We start from the raw sequence: 20,307 nt of genomic DNA, 5'->3' as shown, positions 1-20,307 counted from the left end.
TTTTTTTTTCCTGAAAATTTGAATTGACAGAGAATTATGGGCCCTTTTCTCAGGATGGCTTTCTACCTTTTTGCTTCTTATACCTCAAATTAGCCTAGTAATGAGGCTTAGATCAAATCAAGAGACACTATACATTACAGGTTTTTATTTTGCAATTTTTCTTTGAATGGTGAATTTTAGTCATGAGGAAATATTCTGTTTTCACCTCTAACATTTGTTCTTTTGGTTAAATGGAAGTAAAGGGGGCTCTACCTGGGACTGCTAAGGCCTCCTTGACATCCAAAGCACAGAGGAAAAATAAGATAAATACACAGTTATTTGGGCCTATTCCCTGGCTTTTTCATACTCTTGGTCCTCCATCCCTGGCACAGTGGCTGCCTGTTCCCTCACACTGTCCGAATTTAATTAACAAAAAAATAAAGAGAAATCATACAGTACAAAATACTGACATTCAAATAGAACAAAATATTCTTTGTAGTCTAATATCTAGGCTAAATGTAGCAAATTTAGCATAGTGCCTAAGAGATAGTGGGTATACATTAAATATTTGGTAAAAATAAAGGAATACCTATAAAAATAAATGCAAGCAAATTGGTAAATTTGGTCCATTTGAAAACTTGTGCTTTACTTTTTGAAAGACATAGAAGGTAGAATTCCTTAGAGAGTGGAGTTTGGGGCACCTGGGTGGCTCAGTTGGTTGAGCATCTGACTCTTGGTTTCAGTTCAGGTCTTGATCTCAGGGTTGTGGGATGGAACCCTGCATCAGACTCTGTTCTTGGCGTGGAGTCTGCTGGAGATTCTCTCCCCAACCCTAAGTTCCCCCTGCTCCTATCCCCTGCTCTCTCTCTCTAAAATAAATAAGTCTAAAAAAAAAAAAAAAGAAAAGACAAAGTGGAGTTCAGTAAAGCCTTGAGTGGTAGTTCAAGTAATTCAGAGAAAAAGCCATTGGTAGAAGGCCATGAGATTCATTAGTTCTCTCCTCCCACTATTCCTTGATGCTCACTGAATAAACATTCATGCTCTGGGTCTCTGCTTAAACATTTCCTCTGTTCATCTGTTTTCCAAATGAATGTGTAACTACTATATATATGTATTCATTTAAAATCACGGAATACACCTGTTTCCCTGAGGTACAAACACAGCCATGAATCACTATCCTTTCTATTTAGTAGCTAGTCCAATACTGTTTAGGGACCCATATTTGAGACCACTTTACCCCTCATGCTCTAGCTCTACCCATCATCACTTCCCTTCCCTCCACACCTTTTCCTCTAATCAGACTATAGCTCATGTCATCATCATTTTCTCTGTGCTTTAGAAAAACCTTACCTTCTCTCTTGCTTTCTCATTCACTTATAGTCAAATTTGCTTCCCTTTAGAGCTGTTACTCAAAGCAAACAAGATTTTCAAAAATATGTTATTGAATTGGTTTAATGTTTTGGAATCATAGAGTACCATTTTCTACTATTTTTCACTTCAAAGCTGTATTTTTACAAATCATATGACTTGACTATAATTTTGTGGATTTCAAAAAATTGACTCTGAACATCTAACATCATTTGTAGCATTGTTTTTGTGTGAAAGTGATGTTAGAGTCCTAAATACTTAACTTACATATTAAGGTTTTTGAAGCACCGTCCCACTGAAGTTAGTGTCTGCTTAAATTGCAAATGTGATCTTTAAAACTGGCTGAAAACCAAGAATATTTTTGTTTATAGAAGGATTCTTATGGATTTGGAAACCAAATTATTCCAATCATTTTAAGACATGTTTATAAAATAAGTTTACCTGAAAGATTTTGAAAGAACCTGAAAATTCCCCTAAAGATTTTCACCATTTTTTCTTTTAAACCCTTGTCTCAGTGGAGTCTACCATGTAGGAAGGCAGAATTAATTTTATTGTTCAAACATTCTCTGTAGTTTTCCTATTAGATCTAATATTGCTTTCTGCTCTCATCCCATGCAAGTTCTGTCTTTTCATGGCTCAGAAGACAATTCTTTATCCCTAATCCCCACTTAAGTGTATGCTTATTTTTGAAGCAGGCATATTAAGTTGGCAAACGAGGTATAATTTGTTTGCACTAAAAATGAAAGTATGAAAAAATTCTCTTACTAAAATTAGACAACATAGAAATGTTCATGTATGAATAAATGGGGAATCCTCAACCCGAAAGGTTTAACTTATTTGCATCAATAAATTATCTTTTGAAAGTTCAACACCCATGGGACTTGTCTCAATGAAGGCCATAAAAAAAGTACATGTTGAGATTCTTAGCCAAGTGGTGCTTGCTTATTAGACATATCTAATATTGAAAGAATAACTTGTTATTTAGAATGCTTTGTAAGACTAAAAATTCAAATGAGAAAATAATAATTGTACAAATTATGAATTTAATACCTTTTGCCATTGTACAGATCATTTAGCAACTTTGGGAAGCTTTTAAATAGATATTCTTATCCTTGCCATCCTTAATATTAAATTTTTAATTTCAATATATTTAAGACTCCTATGAAAGGAGAAATAAGATAAACAGTCTAAAATCCCTTCTATAGTTTCAGGAAACATAAATAGGAAATAATCAAAATTTAATTTCATTTAATTTCAATTTTGATATCAATTTTATGTCTATAGTTTTATCATGCTTTCTTTTCAGCTGTTTCCTTACTCTCTCATTTTGTAGAGTAGTGGTTCTTAGCCTTTGGAGTTCATTGGAGTCGTCTGATATACATATTTAAAATGCTGGTTCTAGAGACCTGATCCCAAAGATTTTAATTTAAGTAAGTCTGTCATGAAACCCAAAAATAAATGTTTCTGTAGGTTGGCTTCAGGCTGTATTTTCAGGTGTTTCTCAAAATATTTGAAGAATAAATGATAAAATATTTCTACTTTATTTTCTTTAATGCCTTCTATGAACAATTTTAAGTACTGTATGGTAAGAACCACACTGCCAAAACATTAGCACATGTCCTTCATTATAAAGTTATTGAAATAGGGGTGCCTGGGTGGCGCAGTCATTAAGCGTCTGCCTTCGGCTCAGGGCATGATCCCAGCGTCCTGGGATCGAGCCCCACATCAGGCTTCTCTGCTAGGAGCCTGCTTCTTTCTCTCCCACTCCCCTTGCTTGTGTTCCCTCTCTTGCTGGCTGTCTTTCTCTGTCAAATAAATACATAAAAAATCTTAAAAAAAAAATAAAGTTGTTGAAATAACATGATACATTAGCACTGTGACAATTCCTTTCTAGGAAACGAAGTACTTTTGATTCTTGATATATAAGCATTTTCAGAACCACTTCAATAGTCCATGTAAAGAAATTATGAGATTTAGAAAAGAAGCATGTTTCAACAATAACAGCTATGATTCTGCACGAAAGTATCATACTGCATGAAAGAGAGGAGAAACTTCCGGTGTTGAACAGTTCATTCTGAAAAGGTGAAGGACTTGTGGTATTAAATAAATCTGTCCAATAGCTTGTGTTATAAGTTCGTACATTTATAAGAGTTGGTTTACTTCTATGTAATTTTAGTATTGGTGACCTACAGTAGCCAATTTCTTCAGGAAAAATGAGTAAATATGCAAATAGTGAAATAAAGTCCTGAAGACAGTCTTACACTCTAACATCCTTTCTCTTGTATACAGTGAGAATAATGTGAAAGTCAATTCTTTAGGAATCCAAAACTTCAGTAACACGAGACTCCAAATAATGCCTAGTAAGATAATTTAATTGCTCCAATTTACTTCATAGAGCTGTGTTTATGTCTATGAAAGTGTGTTAGAAATGACTTAGATCAAAGAAACAATTTGATTGGTTAATGAAGAGTCTAAGAATGGTAATTGAATTTGATGGAATTCATTAGTTAAGACATTCAAGCATATATTTTACAACCCCAATTATGTACTCTAACATATGTAATAGTCACAACGTGATATATGTACTTCATTGCTGAATTAGGCACATACGAAAGAGGAAGACATGGTATGGCACAAAGAAACATCAGCCTGAGACAAATCTTGCCTCCGCTCTCACCCTCGTACCCAATACTCTTGCTGAAATATCATCTGTACAGCACGGCACAAAAGCACAGAAGCAGATGCCATGGCATATTCTTTTAGAATGCAAGGCTGCCCAAGATCATCTACAGATAATGAACCATGACAACTTCAGATTTGATGAAGTACAAAGTGAAAGTGAGAGAAAGCACAAATGTTATATAAGTGGCCAGTGCCCCATCAAGTAAACTAGCACTTCAAGGGCACTAATACTAGTAATAGTAAGATGCAAAAAATACTGTTATTTCCCTTAATATCATAAAACACTTTTTAAGGTAAGAAGTACAGTCCTTCAGTCTTCTACACAAATGCTTTTCCCCCCTCATCTATCACGAGATACGTATGGGGATAGAAGGATGCATCCACAAAACCTATCAAAGTTTCTGTTTTTTCCATATACCTTAATCAGGCAGTTGTAACGCAATTTCAAGGAATGAAGCAATAGGCAAATGAACTGTCTTCCAATCTCAATCCTGGCGTTTGTCACTCAAGCTCTTGCTGGTTCTCGTTTTCCTGTCTTCCCTTGAGAGAGAAAATAATAGAAATAATCCATGAACATGCTGGCCTGCAATTCTGCACTTGCCTTTACTACTGATGGGGTATATAGACTTCTGCTTATGTAGCTCATTCATTATTCACACTCTGCTCTAGCTTCCTCAATTCCTGGTTGTGCTAGGTGCTCCAGGCTAAGAACCAATAAGTATGAATCATGCTGACATAAAGAAAAATCTAGAAGAATAAATGTTTCAAGAAAGCTAGTTTTTTTGCATTTCTTCTGACACATTCTGTTCAGTGGCATTGGTCTATTGAGGAGAAATAGCTCTTGCTGCCACTGAGGAGCCCAGTGGAATTACCAACCGCAGGGAATTATCTCTGAACAATTCACACTTTGTTTTGCTAACAAGACTCCTTGTTAGGATACTGGAGTGCTCTCCTTCTCTGGCAATGTTCCCCCACCTTTTAGAATTATTGAAAAGCTAACTGAATCTATTTTGATTTGTGAATCTCTCTGTAAGCAACAGCAGCTGCAGCAGTGCTAATAAAAAGGAAAAGGCTTGCTATTTACCTAGGAAGGACATTGAAATACTGCACATACAAAAACATCCGGGACGTGGAGGAGCTCGATGAAATATTTTAATAGCTCCCTTCCTTCCTTGCTTTGTTCTTTCCTCCCACCCTTTCTCTCTCTTTTCCCCCACTCTTTTCTTTTTGCTTTTCTTCCTTTTATTCTGTTTTAATACACTTATATTGCATTTACCTATTCTTTGATATAAAGCAACCTATTACCTTATATTTCAGGTTATTAAATAATTATTTTAGAATATGAGATCTCAAAATACTAAATCAAGTAGCATAATCCTTTCACATATGTAGAGACACAGGTAGGGAGACTTTGTTATCAGTTGAATTTTCTGGTCCCAATTAAGAATGGAGGCTTTGCAGGTTCCAGTGGCTCTGATACCAATCAGACCATTCTGCTCTCTTTACAGTTTGGGTTTCAATTCTCCAGAGGAAGCTAACATGGCAACACCCTGTTGTTTGAGGATTCAAATTTTCCTACTACACGATAAATGAATACACAATCCCCTGCAGCTTTCGTTATATTCGGAATAGAATTTTATAGTTCCTCTGCAGTTATTAAGGAGTCCTATTTGCCAACTAATGGACTGAATTCTTCTGGCATAAATCCACGTAGGAAAATCTTCTGAGGGCTTATTGGGTTTGAGAAAACCTTAGTCCTTGTTTTAAAGGAATAGATGTTGCATAAGAGAACATCATTTCCTGAGCGGCTTCTGAGCTCCATCTTTGCCTGGTTGAAATAGACAAGGGAGTGTCTATTCCAGCCCAGGCTGTTTCCAATGTGAGGACTTATTTATTATCTGTGATTTACTCAATTAATATTAATTGAGTATTTATCATGGCCCTTATTTTTTTGGCCAGGTCTTAGGGATAAAAAAAGATAGTTTCTTGTGGAAAGAGTTAGATGTGGAAATAAAATATTACTATACAAAATTGTTAAGTGCCACAATGGAGATTTAGAATATACTAGGTGCTAAGGAAGGATTCTTCTCATTCTCAAGGAGAATTCTAATTTTTCATGTCAAAAATGTAGGAAATATTACCAACACTGTATGTTCCTGTTAACATGTATGTGTACTCTTCAGAGTACTGGGCATGAGGTGATCAAACAATAAAATCCTGAATTATTTTATGATTTACACAATTGTGGCTTTTCACAGTTGGATATTTTTTTCAACAATAATTCCAAGCAAAAAGTGGCTTTTCCCACCAGAAAGCATTTAAAACCTTTCTCCCATAGCTATAGAGCCCAGAAAGTATCTGATTCCTTACAGAGCATGGCCACCAGAATCATTTTCTACATGTTGGAGAAAATACAAGAGTTAGCAATATACACCCACTCTGGAAGCCAAATAGCAAAGATTAAAAACCATCTGTCATTGAGAGTATGAGCCTGAAAGCAAGCAGTAGACTTCCAGCAGAGTCTAGGGCAGGAACAGTGTGTAACACAGATTTAAAAACACAAGATTCAACTAGAACCATTTGCTTAGTCACGTGGTTAAAAAGGTATCACCAGCTCTCACCAGAATCCACTTTGCCATGTGTTGCATAAAACCATGTGTTGTAAACCAGAGATACTTTTTATGGAAAATCATTCTTTTTCTCAAAAATTTTTAAATGCTTATTTTGTGTTAGGGTGCAAATCACTGAAAGTACATTGGCAAGGGAGAGAAGCAGCTGCCTCCAGTGCCCCACCTCCCCCTCATTCCATGGAGCTTACAGGCTAATGAAAGAGATAGATGATAAATACACAAGGTGCATTATGTCATTACATTATAGAAATTGTAATAAGTTCCTGAAAGGACAGGTAAAGATGTTAGGAAAGTGAAAGCAGGGAGACTCATCCAGAGTTGGCTTCTGTGCAGCAATCATATTTAGGAATTAGCTACATTTGGAGGTGGGGTAGGGTAAAGGAGTAGATTCAAGGTGGAACAACATAGTGTGAAAAAAATCAATATGGTTGTAATATGGTGCACGTAGAGAAGGATGGAGGGTGTTAATTAAGGCTGGAGGCTAGTATGGGAACCACAGGAAGCCACTGAAAGGTCTAATCCCTTTAGTTACTTTCAAATAATAGAGTAGGGTGATTGGGGGTATGCATTATGATTAAAAGAAATCTATTCTCAGAAGTAAAATTTATCATTTTGATTTAGAAATTAGTTAATTTTATTTTAAATAATACTGTGTTTTTCTTCATAGTATTTAATACTATCCATATATGCTTGTTTGTTTCCTTCTCTTGCCACCACCACCTCATCAAAAATCTCTGAGAGTTATAGTTTTATTTTTTTATTTTTTTCCTGTTTGGTTCACTGATAAGTATCCAGGGCCTGAGGCATCCTTTGATATGGAATATAGTAGCTTAACAAATATATCTTGAGTGTGCAAATGAACGGATAATTCTGAAAACTGCCTCCCCGATGCTAGCAGTAATTTAGTGTTCTAATTTTCCCTGAGTTACTTTCACATGAGGTCATTTTGCATGGTGAAGGGGAACATATCAGATGAAGAAAATGATGATTTGTCCTGGTGATTTGCTCCTGGTGATTTGTCATTAAAAACAGTCTTTAGAGTTGTAGCTTATGAGAAACATATAAATAAAACCTGTTTGGGTAAAACAAATACATGAAAAATAAAAGGTGAGGAGGTTAACTTGAAAGCAAAATGCTTTGTCCTAACTAATGTACATCTCTGAGACTGTAGGTTCAGTCATTATAGAGTAAGATCCATTTTTCAGCAAATTCTCTATTTTCATAAAACTATAGATCTTTTAGTTATCATCAAATTACAGATGGATACAGAGTCTCTTACACCCTTTATTTGACAGGAGAACTTACAGGACTATATTGTAAACCAAATGTATATACTTCAAATTTTATAAAATTAAAAGATTATATTCTTATGGCACAGATATCACTTTATAAAAATTCATAGACAAGTAAGATATGAATTTTAATAGACCGTTTCCACAGAGTGAGGTTCCTTAATTTAGCAATTATTTTCTTTGAACATATGTGCTATAAATTTTACTGGGTTAGATATAAATTGCTTTAATATTCCAAACATCTTAAATAATCTAGAGGAACGTGCTTAAGATATGGTTTTCCAAGAAAAACTGCCAAAGGTTATTTGCTTATGACGCTCTTAATTTTGATTTATGTCTGTTCATTTTTTTATAGTGTCATTTTTAAAAACCTAATTTGAGCATTGCTTTAACATAGAAAATTAACCTCATAGTAGTCAATGTAGGTTAAAAGATCCAGTGAATCTTGGTAAAGAAAATATAAAAGACTAGTTTATGACGCGTTACTTGGATTTTTGACCTTATGTATAAGAAGATCACAGATGATATACCAGTAAACTACCCAGGAAATGAAAATTTAAAGAATAATTACATTCAAATATCCCTTGTGCCAAGATGCCCTATAGAATATTTGCATAGAAGAATCTTGTCTGCAAAGAGCAAAGGCAAAAAGTGGGGAAGAAAGCAGCAGAGTTAGGCTTTTACTTGAACCATTTGAATGAAAAATAATTTTTCTGTAGTTAAGACAATAATTTAAGAGAAAATGTTTGCAAATTGTGTTTGAAATATAGAATGCAAGAATACTTTAGGGATTGCCTATTTCTCAGTTTCATTACCTTTTGGTGACGACTACAGCTCCAAGAATCTGCAAACTCCCTGAAATACTATGTAAAATTGTATATATTATTTATATATTTATAGATTTTCACCAGATTCTCAAAAGAGGTCAATAATCCCTCCCTAAAAAATATCCAGAAATGGAAATTCACTTGCCCAAGCTCTTGCAGCTTATTAGCAGTATAGTCAAAGCTGCCATCCATGTCTTGATTTTCAAGCCAGCGAATGAAAAGTGCCTTTTTCATCATAGATTTCGTATTTCTTTGCTATAACACATGGTCCAAGCCAAATGAACATAGCGCTTTATTTTCTCAAGGAATGTAGTGTTTTTTTTTTTTAAAGATTTTATTTATTTATTCAACAGAGATAGAGACAGCCAGCGAGAGAGGGAACACAAGCAGGGGGAGTGGGAGAAAAAGAAGCAGGCTCATAGCGGAGGAGCCCAATGTGGGGCTCGATCCCACAATGCCGGGATCACGCCCTGAGCCAAAGGGAGACGCCCAACCGCTGTGCCACCCAGGCGCCCCTCAAGGAGTATAGTGTTAAACAGCTTAAAATACTTAGATAAACAAGCGTTTGATTTATTATTAGAATTAGGATTTTTTTGGCAAAAATGTCAAGGAGAAATCCTTTTACTGTATTAGTCAATGCGAGATGAAAGCCACAAGAAATTCTATATAACTTTTCTCTTGAATCAGTCAGAAAAAGTGAATTTCAAAAGCCTGGCTCTCTTGTTAAATTTAATACACAAAACAGTGCATCTACTTTCATCTTTTTTTTTTTTCTCAAGTCTCAACATAGAATACACTGCGAATTTTGACAACCTGTTTTTGTTCAACTGATTGCCTTCAGTTTCTCAATTCCTTTGTTAGTGGGGACAAGTGAAAATAAATTTACAAAAGAAAAATATATTCAAGTTTGATTTTAAATTATTCAAGAGGTTTGGACTGCTTTATGAGATATATAAGGTATATAATTTAGTTAAGAAAGAAATCTAAAGTTCTGCTCAAACTAGCCAACATGCACATGATCCATTGACCATTGTTAGTGGTATATTAACTACCAGGTATTTAACAAAAGCAACACTAGCAACAGTTGACCATTGTTGGAATATAGGTGAGCTCTGATCTGAAGTGCAGGTAAAAATCAGGAGAACTGATTGAGGAAAAGCATATAGACCTGGAAAGTGTGTGTGTGTGTGTGTGTGTGTGTGTGTGTGTAATGTATTATTAAATGCATTATATATAGGTGTGTTTATATATGTATATATAAAAATGCATTATTAAATGCAGTATTAAATGCAGTACCTATAGGCATGCGTGTCTGTCTATATATTTATATAGAGAGAGCGAGAGACAGGTATATTTATGTATTAGGGGTGTGTGTGTGGGTGTGTGTATACAAAATTCGTTTTAGGAGACTAAAGGCAAAGTAATTAATTTTATAGCACTGAGTCAGTCACAGCTTAATTTAGCAATAATTGTTGGATTGAGTAAACCAAGAGATTTAAAATGTACTCTGCACAGCAATCAGTTGCTCAAGTTCTAGCAGACACTCTGTTATCTATGAGTAGAGTGGAGAAAAAGAATAAACAATAATTTGTAGGCAAGGTTAGAAACCTAGAGATAGAAAATGTAGAACTAGAAGAACATTGATATGTTCTTAGATTTTCTTTAGTTGTTTGTTTCAAAAGGTACTCTTTTAATTTTTTGATCAAGCATAGTTTATTAACATGCTGTTAATAAATTTAAACTTTTAATAATTTTAAATAACATTATGTAGTTATGTATAACTACTATTTTACTATAAATTCAATTTAAGAAAAAATGAATGGAATCTTGTATAAAAAATTTTGAGTGCTATTTACAGGAAAGGACTGAATTGATCTTTCAAAGACTTATTTTTGTTTGTCATCGTGTCTGTCATCAGACAGATTGAGTTCAAATCCAGACTCCAGTATTTCCTACCTATATTCCTCAATTTCCTCATCTAAAAAAAAAGGATATAATAATTCTCCAGTATTACCGTTGAGAGGATTGGATCAATTAATTCAATTAAAATATTAGCACATACTAAGTCCTATTGGGACTCTCATTATTGATAAAATTATTCTTTTTAATATAAAGTTAACACAAATTTAAATTTGAAAACACTACGACCTACAGGTTCCCATTCTTATTCTTAAATGCTGTATAGAAATATAATTACAGTATATTGAAGTGTACATCACAGTACAAATTGTTCATAGTTTTTAATGCACATGCCATATATCCTTACATTGCATCTAAGTCTCTTGAGGGCAAAAAATGTGATTAATTCATTTTCCCCTATTTCTTGCCCTCTGTCTCTCCTTTCTTTTTTCCTTTATATCAATACATATTTTGAGTGCCAGTGTTGGGAGTGCCAAATACAAAAATAAAGGCATAAATAAATATAACATAGTAAATACTTTAGAAAATGTATTTAAATGCAAGAAATTGTAAAAGATATAAACTTCCATAACAAGGCAACAAAAGCATGAAAAACTAACTACAATAAAGAAAGCAGGGTATACTGATGGTAGAATGGTTATATATTATTATCTGATAAATTTTAACTTTTCATGTGAGCAAGGACTAAATAAGTTAGGTTAGAGCTATTTATAGTTAGGCCACTATAAAAAGTTTTATAATTTACAGAAAGGATTGTATACTTTGATGAAAAAAGATCTTAACAAATTATTTAAATTATAAGAATTTTTAAAGTGTACTTCATGATGTAACAGTTTATTTTGAACAAAATATGTAGCACATCCTATATTTTTATATCCTATTATTAGTGTCAGAAGAACCCAGATATGAGAAAACCCAGACATAGCAAGTATAATGCAATAGAATAAGGAAGCCTCTATTGCAATAGCTTGTTCATGTAATAGTATCCACAAACTTTTGATTCTAAACTTCATAAATTACCAATTTTTATTTTTTTATTTTTTTTTTAAAGATTTTTTAATTTATTTATTCAACAGAGATAGAGACAGCCAGCGAGAGAGGGAACACAAGCAGGGGGAGTGGGAGAGGAAGAAGCAGGCTCATAGAGGAAGAGCCTGATGTGGGGCTCGATCCCATAACGCCGGGATCACGCCCTGAGCCGAAGGCAGACGCTTAACCGCTGTGCCACCCAGGCGCCCCAAATTACCAATTTTTAAATTTATTATCGTATACTTTTATATTATTCAAAGTTTTTTTAAAGCCCAATTAGTGACTGAATCATTTGTTTATAATAGAGATGAAATTTTAGAATGACTAAAACTAAAAACAGACTTTCTTTTCATGCTCTTTAAAATGTGTATGTATAAATCAGTGAAATGTTTATTTTGAAAACTCCTAGCAAATGCAAAGTAAAAAAATGTCAGTAATTACCTAAATTTACTATATTAGAATATAACTATTTCAGTCTGAAGCTTTGTAGTCAATACAGTGTCTTGTACAAAGAGATATCTCTTGGTTGAGAATCTTGGATAATTAGTTTATCTAGTAATGTTTTTGCTCTACAAACCTCAGGTTTCTAGCATGTGGTTGAAGGCTAGTGGATCATTTATGAAGTCCTTACTGTTCTATGAGGAAGATAATACTATTATTTCTACTTTACAGATTGGGAAACTCAGGAATAGAATGACTATATAACTTGATCAGGGTTGCACTAGTGAGAGGTTGAGCTGAGATTTGATCCCCAGCTATCACGCTTTTAGGCTAATGATCAATGACATGACACTGTGCTATATTTCTCAACAAATGACCAAAATATAAAAATACCTGGTTAAATCGGCTTATTTTTTTTATTATACTGCTGAAATAGTATAGGGTGGGCATTATATGCTGAAGGCTTGTTTTAATTTAGGCAGATTTTTGTACTCTGTATTCCAACTCAAAATGCCCAAACTAAAACCAGTTCCCTCAGCCTTGTTTCCTCTGTTTCTCATTTGGTCATGTGTTCATTCATTTATTCATTTAGATTGAGTTTGTTGTTGATTTACAATGGGGTAAACACACAAATACAAATGACGGTTACTTTTGTCATCGTATGGAGTCATCTTTTCTTCCTTCCCTCTTTCTATAACCAGCCACAAATCTATCAATTCTTTCTTCTTAATGTCTCCAGTAGCATCTTGCCTTTTTCTCTCCATTTCCACCATTAATAGATTGAGACCACCAACTTGGGTCTTTATCACCTTATCACTGGATTACTACAACCCCTCTGGAATAATCTTCTGCCTCCAATCTATACGACACAGCAATATCAGATTACTTTCCTCCAAATACTTGAATATATAACAAGTCCCATTATTAGCAGAAAGGGTACTAGTTTAAAGAACAAGACATTGAGCCTGGGGAAACTTAGAGGTTTTCTTCCTCAAAGACAATCCTGAATCCCTGCCAAAGCATTTTTCATAAAGTATTCAGGGAAAATGTAAAACCGAAAATGCAAAACTGATGAACTATGTTATTCCCCCATTTAAAATCCTCAAGGCTCACTTTTGCTCTGACGATGTCTTAATTCCTTATGCTTAGAAGGTTCTTTACTTTCTGGATCCTGCCAACTTCTCCAACCTTGTTTCCCCATGCTTCCCTCAGTTTTTATGTCATAGTCAAATTGAACTTCTGAAATAAGTTAAGCTGCTCTCTTTAATTTTCACTGGACCGCGTCCTATTCTAATTCCTTACTATGTCCTAGGTGGCCTTTCCTCACCTCATCCACCATTCTCTGTCTTCCTCAGTCTGCTCTAGACATATTGGCAATTTCTCTAGCCCAACAAGCCCTGTTCCTACCCAAGAACTTTGCACGTGCTGTTTACTGTATGCCTCATACTTTTTTCCTGGATATTTGTATGGCTTATTCCCTCATTTTAGTCTAGTCTCTTATCAGATGTTGCCTTTGTAGGGAAGTCTTCTCTTGTCACTGTATCTTTCCCCCGTATATTCTTTATAGCACTTACTACCACCTGACATTATATAATTTATTTGTCCATTTGTTTGTTTGGTTTCCCCCATGCTACAACGCATGAAGACAGGAAGTTTTATCTTATTTATACCATGATAGCAGCACCTTGGACGGTATCCAGCCCTTTTGAGCATTCTATAAACATTTGTTGAATGAATGGATGGATTCTTCATGTCTAAGCTTTGATATTATGTCTGCTAAAAATATTACTGAATCCTACACTGTCATAGTCCCCATAAAGTTGAGATGTCCTGGGTTAGGTGTCCTGCTTAATTCTTTGAGTTTACCCTGTACTAAGCTTGCCACAGAGTGGACAAGTGAGGCTCAGTAACCATTTATTGAAATAATGCATATGGTGAAGATCTTTTTAGATCTATTTCCTTTCAGAATTCAGAGTAAATTAAGAGATCATACTAGTAACTCTTTTCAAACTCATTATAAATATACATGGAACACTATGAGATTCACAGATTAGCTTCTTAATGAAAGAGAATACATATCTTCTCAAATTAACTTCCTCCTGTTTTCTTGGGTATTGCCCATAAAATATTCCCTCTGTATATTTCAGATATTCCAAGTTTCTTTTTGGGGGGTTTTGGGGAGTATGGATCCTTATGAGAATCTTCTGGCTCTTCTAAAAAATTTCACATGCACTCAATATATCGCTTGTGTTTTAAAGAGATCAAAACCAAATTGAGCTCCAAAGAGACTCCTGTTCTATGGATCTTGGGTTGAGAATCCTACTCGTATTCTTTTCTTTTTCTCTTTTCTACCAGTTTACAAACATGTTCAATGTTCTTCATACTAAGCCAAAATATTAATTCCACATCAACTACCCTTTTAATTATATGCTCAGCTTTCTCTTCTTTACTGTAAAGCTTTAATAGTAAACTTTTCTGCATTTACTTCCATATAGGTATTAAATCTTTGGCAATCTGGCTTCCCCATTCATTCTACTACAGTCATTATGAACCTCAAGACTGTCAAATCCAACACCTAGTTGTCTGTTTTCAATTTCTCAACATCATTGAGATTGTCGAGGACCATTTTTACTATCATAAAGCTTTGATTCTGTGTCAATGCACATTTTGTTTTTGTGGTACTTCAGTATTTTATTTAAGTCTGTTTCTGCTTACTCTTCCTTTATCTTACCCATGTCTAATTCCAAGGTTTTATCTTCAGCTCTCCACTGTTTCTGTATTTTTGCATGTACTCCAGTAGTTTCAAATATTACTGCTTTGCAGACTATTCCTAACATTATATATTTAGCATTGACCTCTCTACAATACTCTAGACCCAAATTTCCTCCTGATGACTATCTACTTATGAATGTCCTGCTAGCATATGAAACCCACAAACCTCAAAAAGAAACGTTGAGTACTTCCTCACAGCTTTTTCTTATTTTGTGTTTCCTAGCTCAGTATTTGATAAGAAAACTTAAACTTATATTTGACTCCACCTTATTTCTACTCCTACATCTTATTGCCACATATTATTGATTGTTCCCCTGAAATGTCCCTGGTATGCTTTCCCTCTATTCCATCAGTCCACTAACTGCTACAGGCCCTTATCATGTTATTGTTTATATGTGCTTTAGCTTCATAACTGATGTCTTCCCTTTAATATCCTGCCACTTCAATGCAAGCTCCACATCGCTCTGCCCTCCAGCCTTGCTCTCTCGACACTATCAGAGCACTCTGTATTGCTATTAAAAGACTCACTTTATTCTTCCAAATACTGCAGTTGATTGCATGCACGTCTGTTTTTGCCATCAGATTATTAATTCCTCAGGGGCAAAAGTGGTATCTTAGCCCCTTTTATATCCTCCATAGGGTCACCTTGCCCACAGTATGCACTTAATAAATGTTTGTTATATTGACATTTTCAGAAAATATGTCATCATTGTATAAGGCTTGCTGAAATGCTTTCTCTACTGTGACTTAAGAAAATAACACTACATTATTGTCCCTAATTGTTGATGCTCAATATTGGCTAGTATTTATTATTATTTATTATCCTTGGTATTTAGTGTTAGAATACATAATTGTTCAGTAGTACACTGGAAAAATTAAAGAGAATAGAAATATGTAGACTTACTATTCATGTTATTCAGAAATCAATTATTATTTCACTTAAATTTATCTCAGTGCCTATGAGTAAGACAATGCTTTTAAGAATAACCTTTTTGAGTGTTTCCTATGTGTAAAAAGAACACAAAAGGAATTATCCTTTTTTCCAGTATCATATCCAAAAGATAAAAAAGGGGATTAATTCACATGCTTGAATTTTGATCATAACTCTGTTTTCTGGCTAAGGCTCTGTAAATAGATAGGTGACTTACTTTGAATATTTTTATTCTGACTTGTCTGAAACAAGTAATATGACAGAAATTTTTGACATATATGTTATGAAAAGCTAAAAATGTGGCGTAAGAGCAAACTATTCTCTACAGATTTCTAAGCAAAATAAATCAAGATGATGTAATGGAAAGACTGTGGGTCCTTAGAGTTAGACAGACTTGGAACAGAACTGTGACCTTAACATGTACTAGCTCAGAAATCTTGAGAAAAATTTTAAGCTCTTGAGTTTTCTCATCTTTAAAATGGTGATAATGGTACCAGTTATAAGAATAGAATAAGATAAAGTATGACAAATAATTAAAATATGTAAATGGTTAGTGCTCAGCAAATGCTGGTTCCTTTCCACTATTTTATCTTTCAACAGAACTGAACAGAAAATAGACATAGCCAAAAAATATGACCTCTGAATTAATAAAGGTTTCATTCATTTTTTTTAAGAATATTTACTGATGATCTACTAGGTTCCAGGCAACATGGTGTCTTAAACAGCAGAGCATAATGTGGTTAAGTGGCAAGAGAGCAATGTTGGCTCTAGTGTCAGCTCTAGGACTTAGTAGCTATATGATCACTGGCTAGTGGCTAATGCTGTTTCCCACCTGTGATAATCATTTTAAAGATGGTAAATAGTATTAGGACTAGATATAGGGTTGAAGGGGAAACATGTATTCGATTTCAATTTATCCTTTACTTGAAATACCAGCAGGTTGACCAAGCATAAATACCTAGTAGGAGGCAGGAATAGAGGATTACAGACTACGTGCTCCAGAAAAGCAGTGGTCGTATCTTGTTTATTCAGTATTATATTTCCCTGTGTTCGAAGTATCTGATCACTCAGTAATAACAACAATGAAAAGAAATCTAATAGAGCCCTTACCATGTGCCAGGTTCTGTTCCAAGCATTTTACATATGTAGTTCATTTAGCTCTTTAACCATACTATGGAGTAGATGCCATATTTTCCGATGAGAAAATGAGGCACAAACATACTAAATAGCTTGTTCAAGGTCACACAACCAATAAAGGCTCCCTTAGCACCCAAGTGTTTTGGCTTCAAAGCCCATACTCTTAACTACCCTCCCTAATTTGCAGAACTAAGGAAAAAAAGAACAGATTTGGAGGCTAAGGGTAGAGATTTGGGATTGTTCATATATAATTGAAAACTTAGAGGGAATCTGAGCTAAAATCTCAGAGCTAAAATCTCCCAGGGACATATAAAGAGTAAGAAGAGAAAATGGCTGAGTATTCTTAAGGAACACCAACATTTAATACAAGGTGGGCAGAGAACACCAACTTTTAATACGATGGTTAAGATTCAGTCAAAGGGACAGAGAATTATGTTAGAGGACAAAACAGAAGAAACTTCTAAAAGTAGAGAGTATGTCAATAAGCTAAGTTAAGTTGGAGATTCAAAGAATATCTCTTGGAAGAGTTATTTCAGAGGCAGAATGAGGGAGAACACGGAATGGGCAACGGAATAAAACGCACTGCTACATAATAGCATAGAGAATAGGCAGAGCAATACTTTTATGGGTGAGCTGCTAACCCTTACTCAGAGGACATGAATAGTGTGGGACATTTGGGATATATATTGACTAGCATTTTCAAGAATTAAAAAAAAGACATCTCTTATAGACTTAAAAAAAATCCCACAATATTTAATTCCTATTTTCTAAGAAGTAAGTCAAACTATTTTTTTTTCAAGATGGTGTGAAGCTAACAAACAGAGGGAGATAAAAATGAATAGTAAATTCTTGAAAGCTTTGAAATTATGAGCAATGTTTTAAAGTTTAGATACAACATGAAGAATAATTTCTCACTTCAGATTGGGTCTTGTTTCCCTTTTATCTAGTGCATGTGAAATAATTTTCCTCCATAGAATATCAGAATTTCTTGGCATTACTAGTATTAATAATAAAATCTTGTCATTGTTCATATCATTATGTTGGAATTGTATAGAATTCTAAATTCTTCATTTGGTAACAACAACACTGTTACATATAGAGGAAAGCTCAGAGGCTGCATCTTCCTTTCTTTCTTCCTCCCTAAGAACAATAGAAAACTCATCAGCTTTGGGACTTCAACATTTTTTTTTCCCAAAGGAATTCTTTTTTCTCACAGCTCTTCACTGTAAACAACTTAAGTTGCTATGGGAGGGGACTGGGCCAATTGCAGGAGATTAATGTTATAAAGCTTACACATATATATGGTCATAGTTTCATAACGTCTTTACAGCAAAAGTTATGAAAGAGCTTTTATGCCATGTACAGCACACTTACTGTTGTGGACATTCAATATAGATTTGGTATGTGCAATTATTCCATTTTTGGAGAGCTAAGGTTTGGGCCTTATCTCAAAATCTCCCAAAATTCTAGAGAGGATATATAAACTCCTTCCCCCTTTATTATAAATTAACTCTAGATGTGAAAACAAATATAGTAGCAGATAAGGGACCTTTTTTTTTTTTTCTCTATTAACCTGGTAAGAATCTTTTAAAAATTCAGATACATGAATCTGAATAAAAAGAAGGGAATCTTGAAATTGAGTTTGAACTTTATTTTAATATAATTCATTTAGAGGGAAAACGACTAATGAAAGTTTTCAAATTATCCTTTAATATGGAGCTTCTGAGAAAATTCACATTCAAATAATGGTTCTTTTTTTTTTCATTCATGCTACATATATTTATGGGCACTTACTATGTGTTGAGATCAAAATTATAAATACAAATTAGTTGGGCAAGGTTTGGAGGGAAAAGTGTTCCAGGGAAATGGTTCAGCATGTGTAAAGTTCTGAAGTTATTGAGCATATAACCAAGACTGCTTTACCAAAGAGAGCAAAGGGGGCATGGGGAGCCATAAGATTGGAAAGGTAAGGGGAATATGGACCTTAATGTGATTAGCAATGATTTTGGACTTTTTTCTTGTACTTTATAAAATCATCAGAAAGGTTTAAGTGGAGTAGTAACTTGATCAGAGTTGAATTTTCAAAACACCACTTTGGCTATGGCATGGTGAATAGATTTCAGAAAAAAAAATAATGGATAAGTTATACATTATTTATAGAAATAAATATTCTAATGCCAATTAACCAAGTTCATTGTTCTTCTAAACCAATTTTTTTTTTAAGTTTTAAGGACTGCTTGCCATTAGAATATCCTATATAGGCCCCTTCTCTCCCCTTCCCTCACAAATGTACACACACAAACACACACATATCCACTCACCACATTTTTCTAATCTCTTTGCAAAGCTGACATATTTACTTGATGTTGTAGTTAGGTCATAAACTGTAAGCTAGTTTTCTAATAGTGACACTCAATTTTTACTGATCATTTATAGGCTACCCAGGGTAGCTTGCATGGAGAAAAATAAAGGTAATTCGCCTCTGGGTGATACTAATTATAAACCCCCCCAAAAAAAAATGCTATCGAGTAATTACTGTGTGCCAGGCTGTGTCGTAAACACTTCACCCTGTATTAAGTTACTTAATCTTTGTAACAATTCTCTAATTTCTATGTATGCATATCTATTATGTAACCTCATTGAGATAATTCCCTAAATTATGTGACTCAAATTTCTGCACAGTCCATATCAACACAGTCCAAAAGTATGAAGTAAGCAAAATCAAACTAATGAAACTTAAAAATTCCCCCACTACAAAAAAAAAAAAAGCCTATAAAACAAAAAACACAATCTGATACTTTCATCTCAGTACACTTTTTTTGAATGTCACATAATTTCCTCTAACAAAACTATGGGAATGTAACAGTATCACACAGTCTCTGATTGGTTCTGAGTAATATGAGTCAAAAGGTTTTACACTGAAGTTGCGGAAGTACAACATCAGGTAACATAGTAAATGATCACGTCCACTTAACCCAGTATGGCATGCCACACCGAAAAGGAAGCAATGCATTCATTGCCCACGATTATTCCAGTTCAATTATATAGCTTATGTCTTCTAGAAAGATGATCATTTTAGCTGGTGCTAAGTGTCCTCCTGCTAATTAAATAGTTTTCAAGTTATCGTTAGATTTCTTGTAGGTTACATTAGATTACTTGTAGATTACATTACTTAAGCAATGTAGCCTACAACTACCTTCTCATTTTTCTTATATGACCTACTGCTTGTGATTCAGAGAAAGAGCAGACTACTTTGGAAGACATGGTTGCAAAGACAGTATTCCCATTTAGAAAAACAA

General features: G+C 34.3%; 1 protein-coding gene across 3 annotated transcripts in view; it reads right to left on the bottom strand.

Moving 5' to 3' along the window:
• Positions 1-20,307, bottom strand: part of SYT1 (synaptotagmin 1) — a 567,865-nt gene that overhangs the window by 442,918 nt on the left and 104,640 nt on the right. For 2 of the 3 annotated variants that reach the window (XM_019797023.2, XM_011221755.3), the window contains exon 2: positions 4,448-4,569. The exons of the other annotated variant lie outside the window; for it this stretch is intronic. The gene's annotated coding sequence lies outside the window, so the exon portion shown is untranslated. The remainder of the gene's footprint in view (positions 1-4,447; positions 4,570-20,307) is intronic. 3 annotated transcript variants of the gene reach the window in all.

This window comes from Ailuropoda melanoleuca, chromosome 15 (assembly GCF_002007445.2).
Source record: "Ailuropoda melanoleuca isolate Jingjing chromosome 15, ASM200744v2, whole genome shotgun sequence".
NCBI lineage: Eukaryota > Metazoa > Chordata > Mammalia > Carnivora > Ursidae > Ailuropoda > Ailuropoda melanoleuca.
Note: the sequence above shows the minus strand (reverse complement) of the source record. Positions and strands in the feature narration are given on the sequence as shown.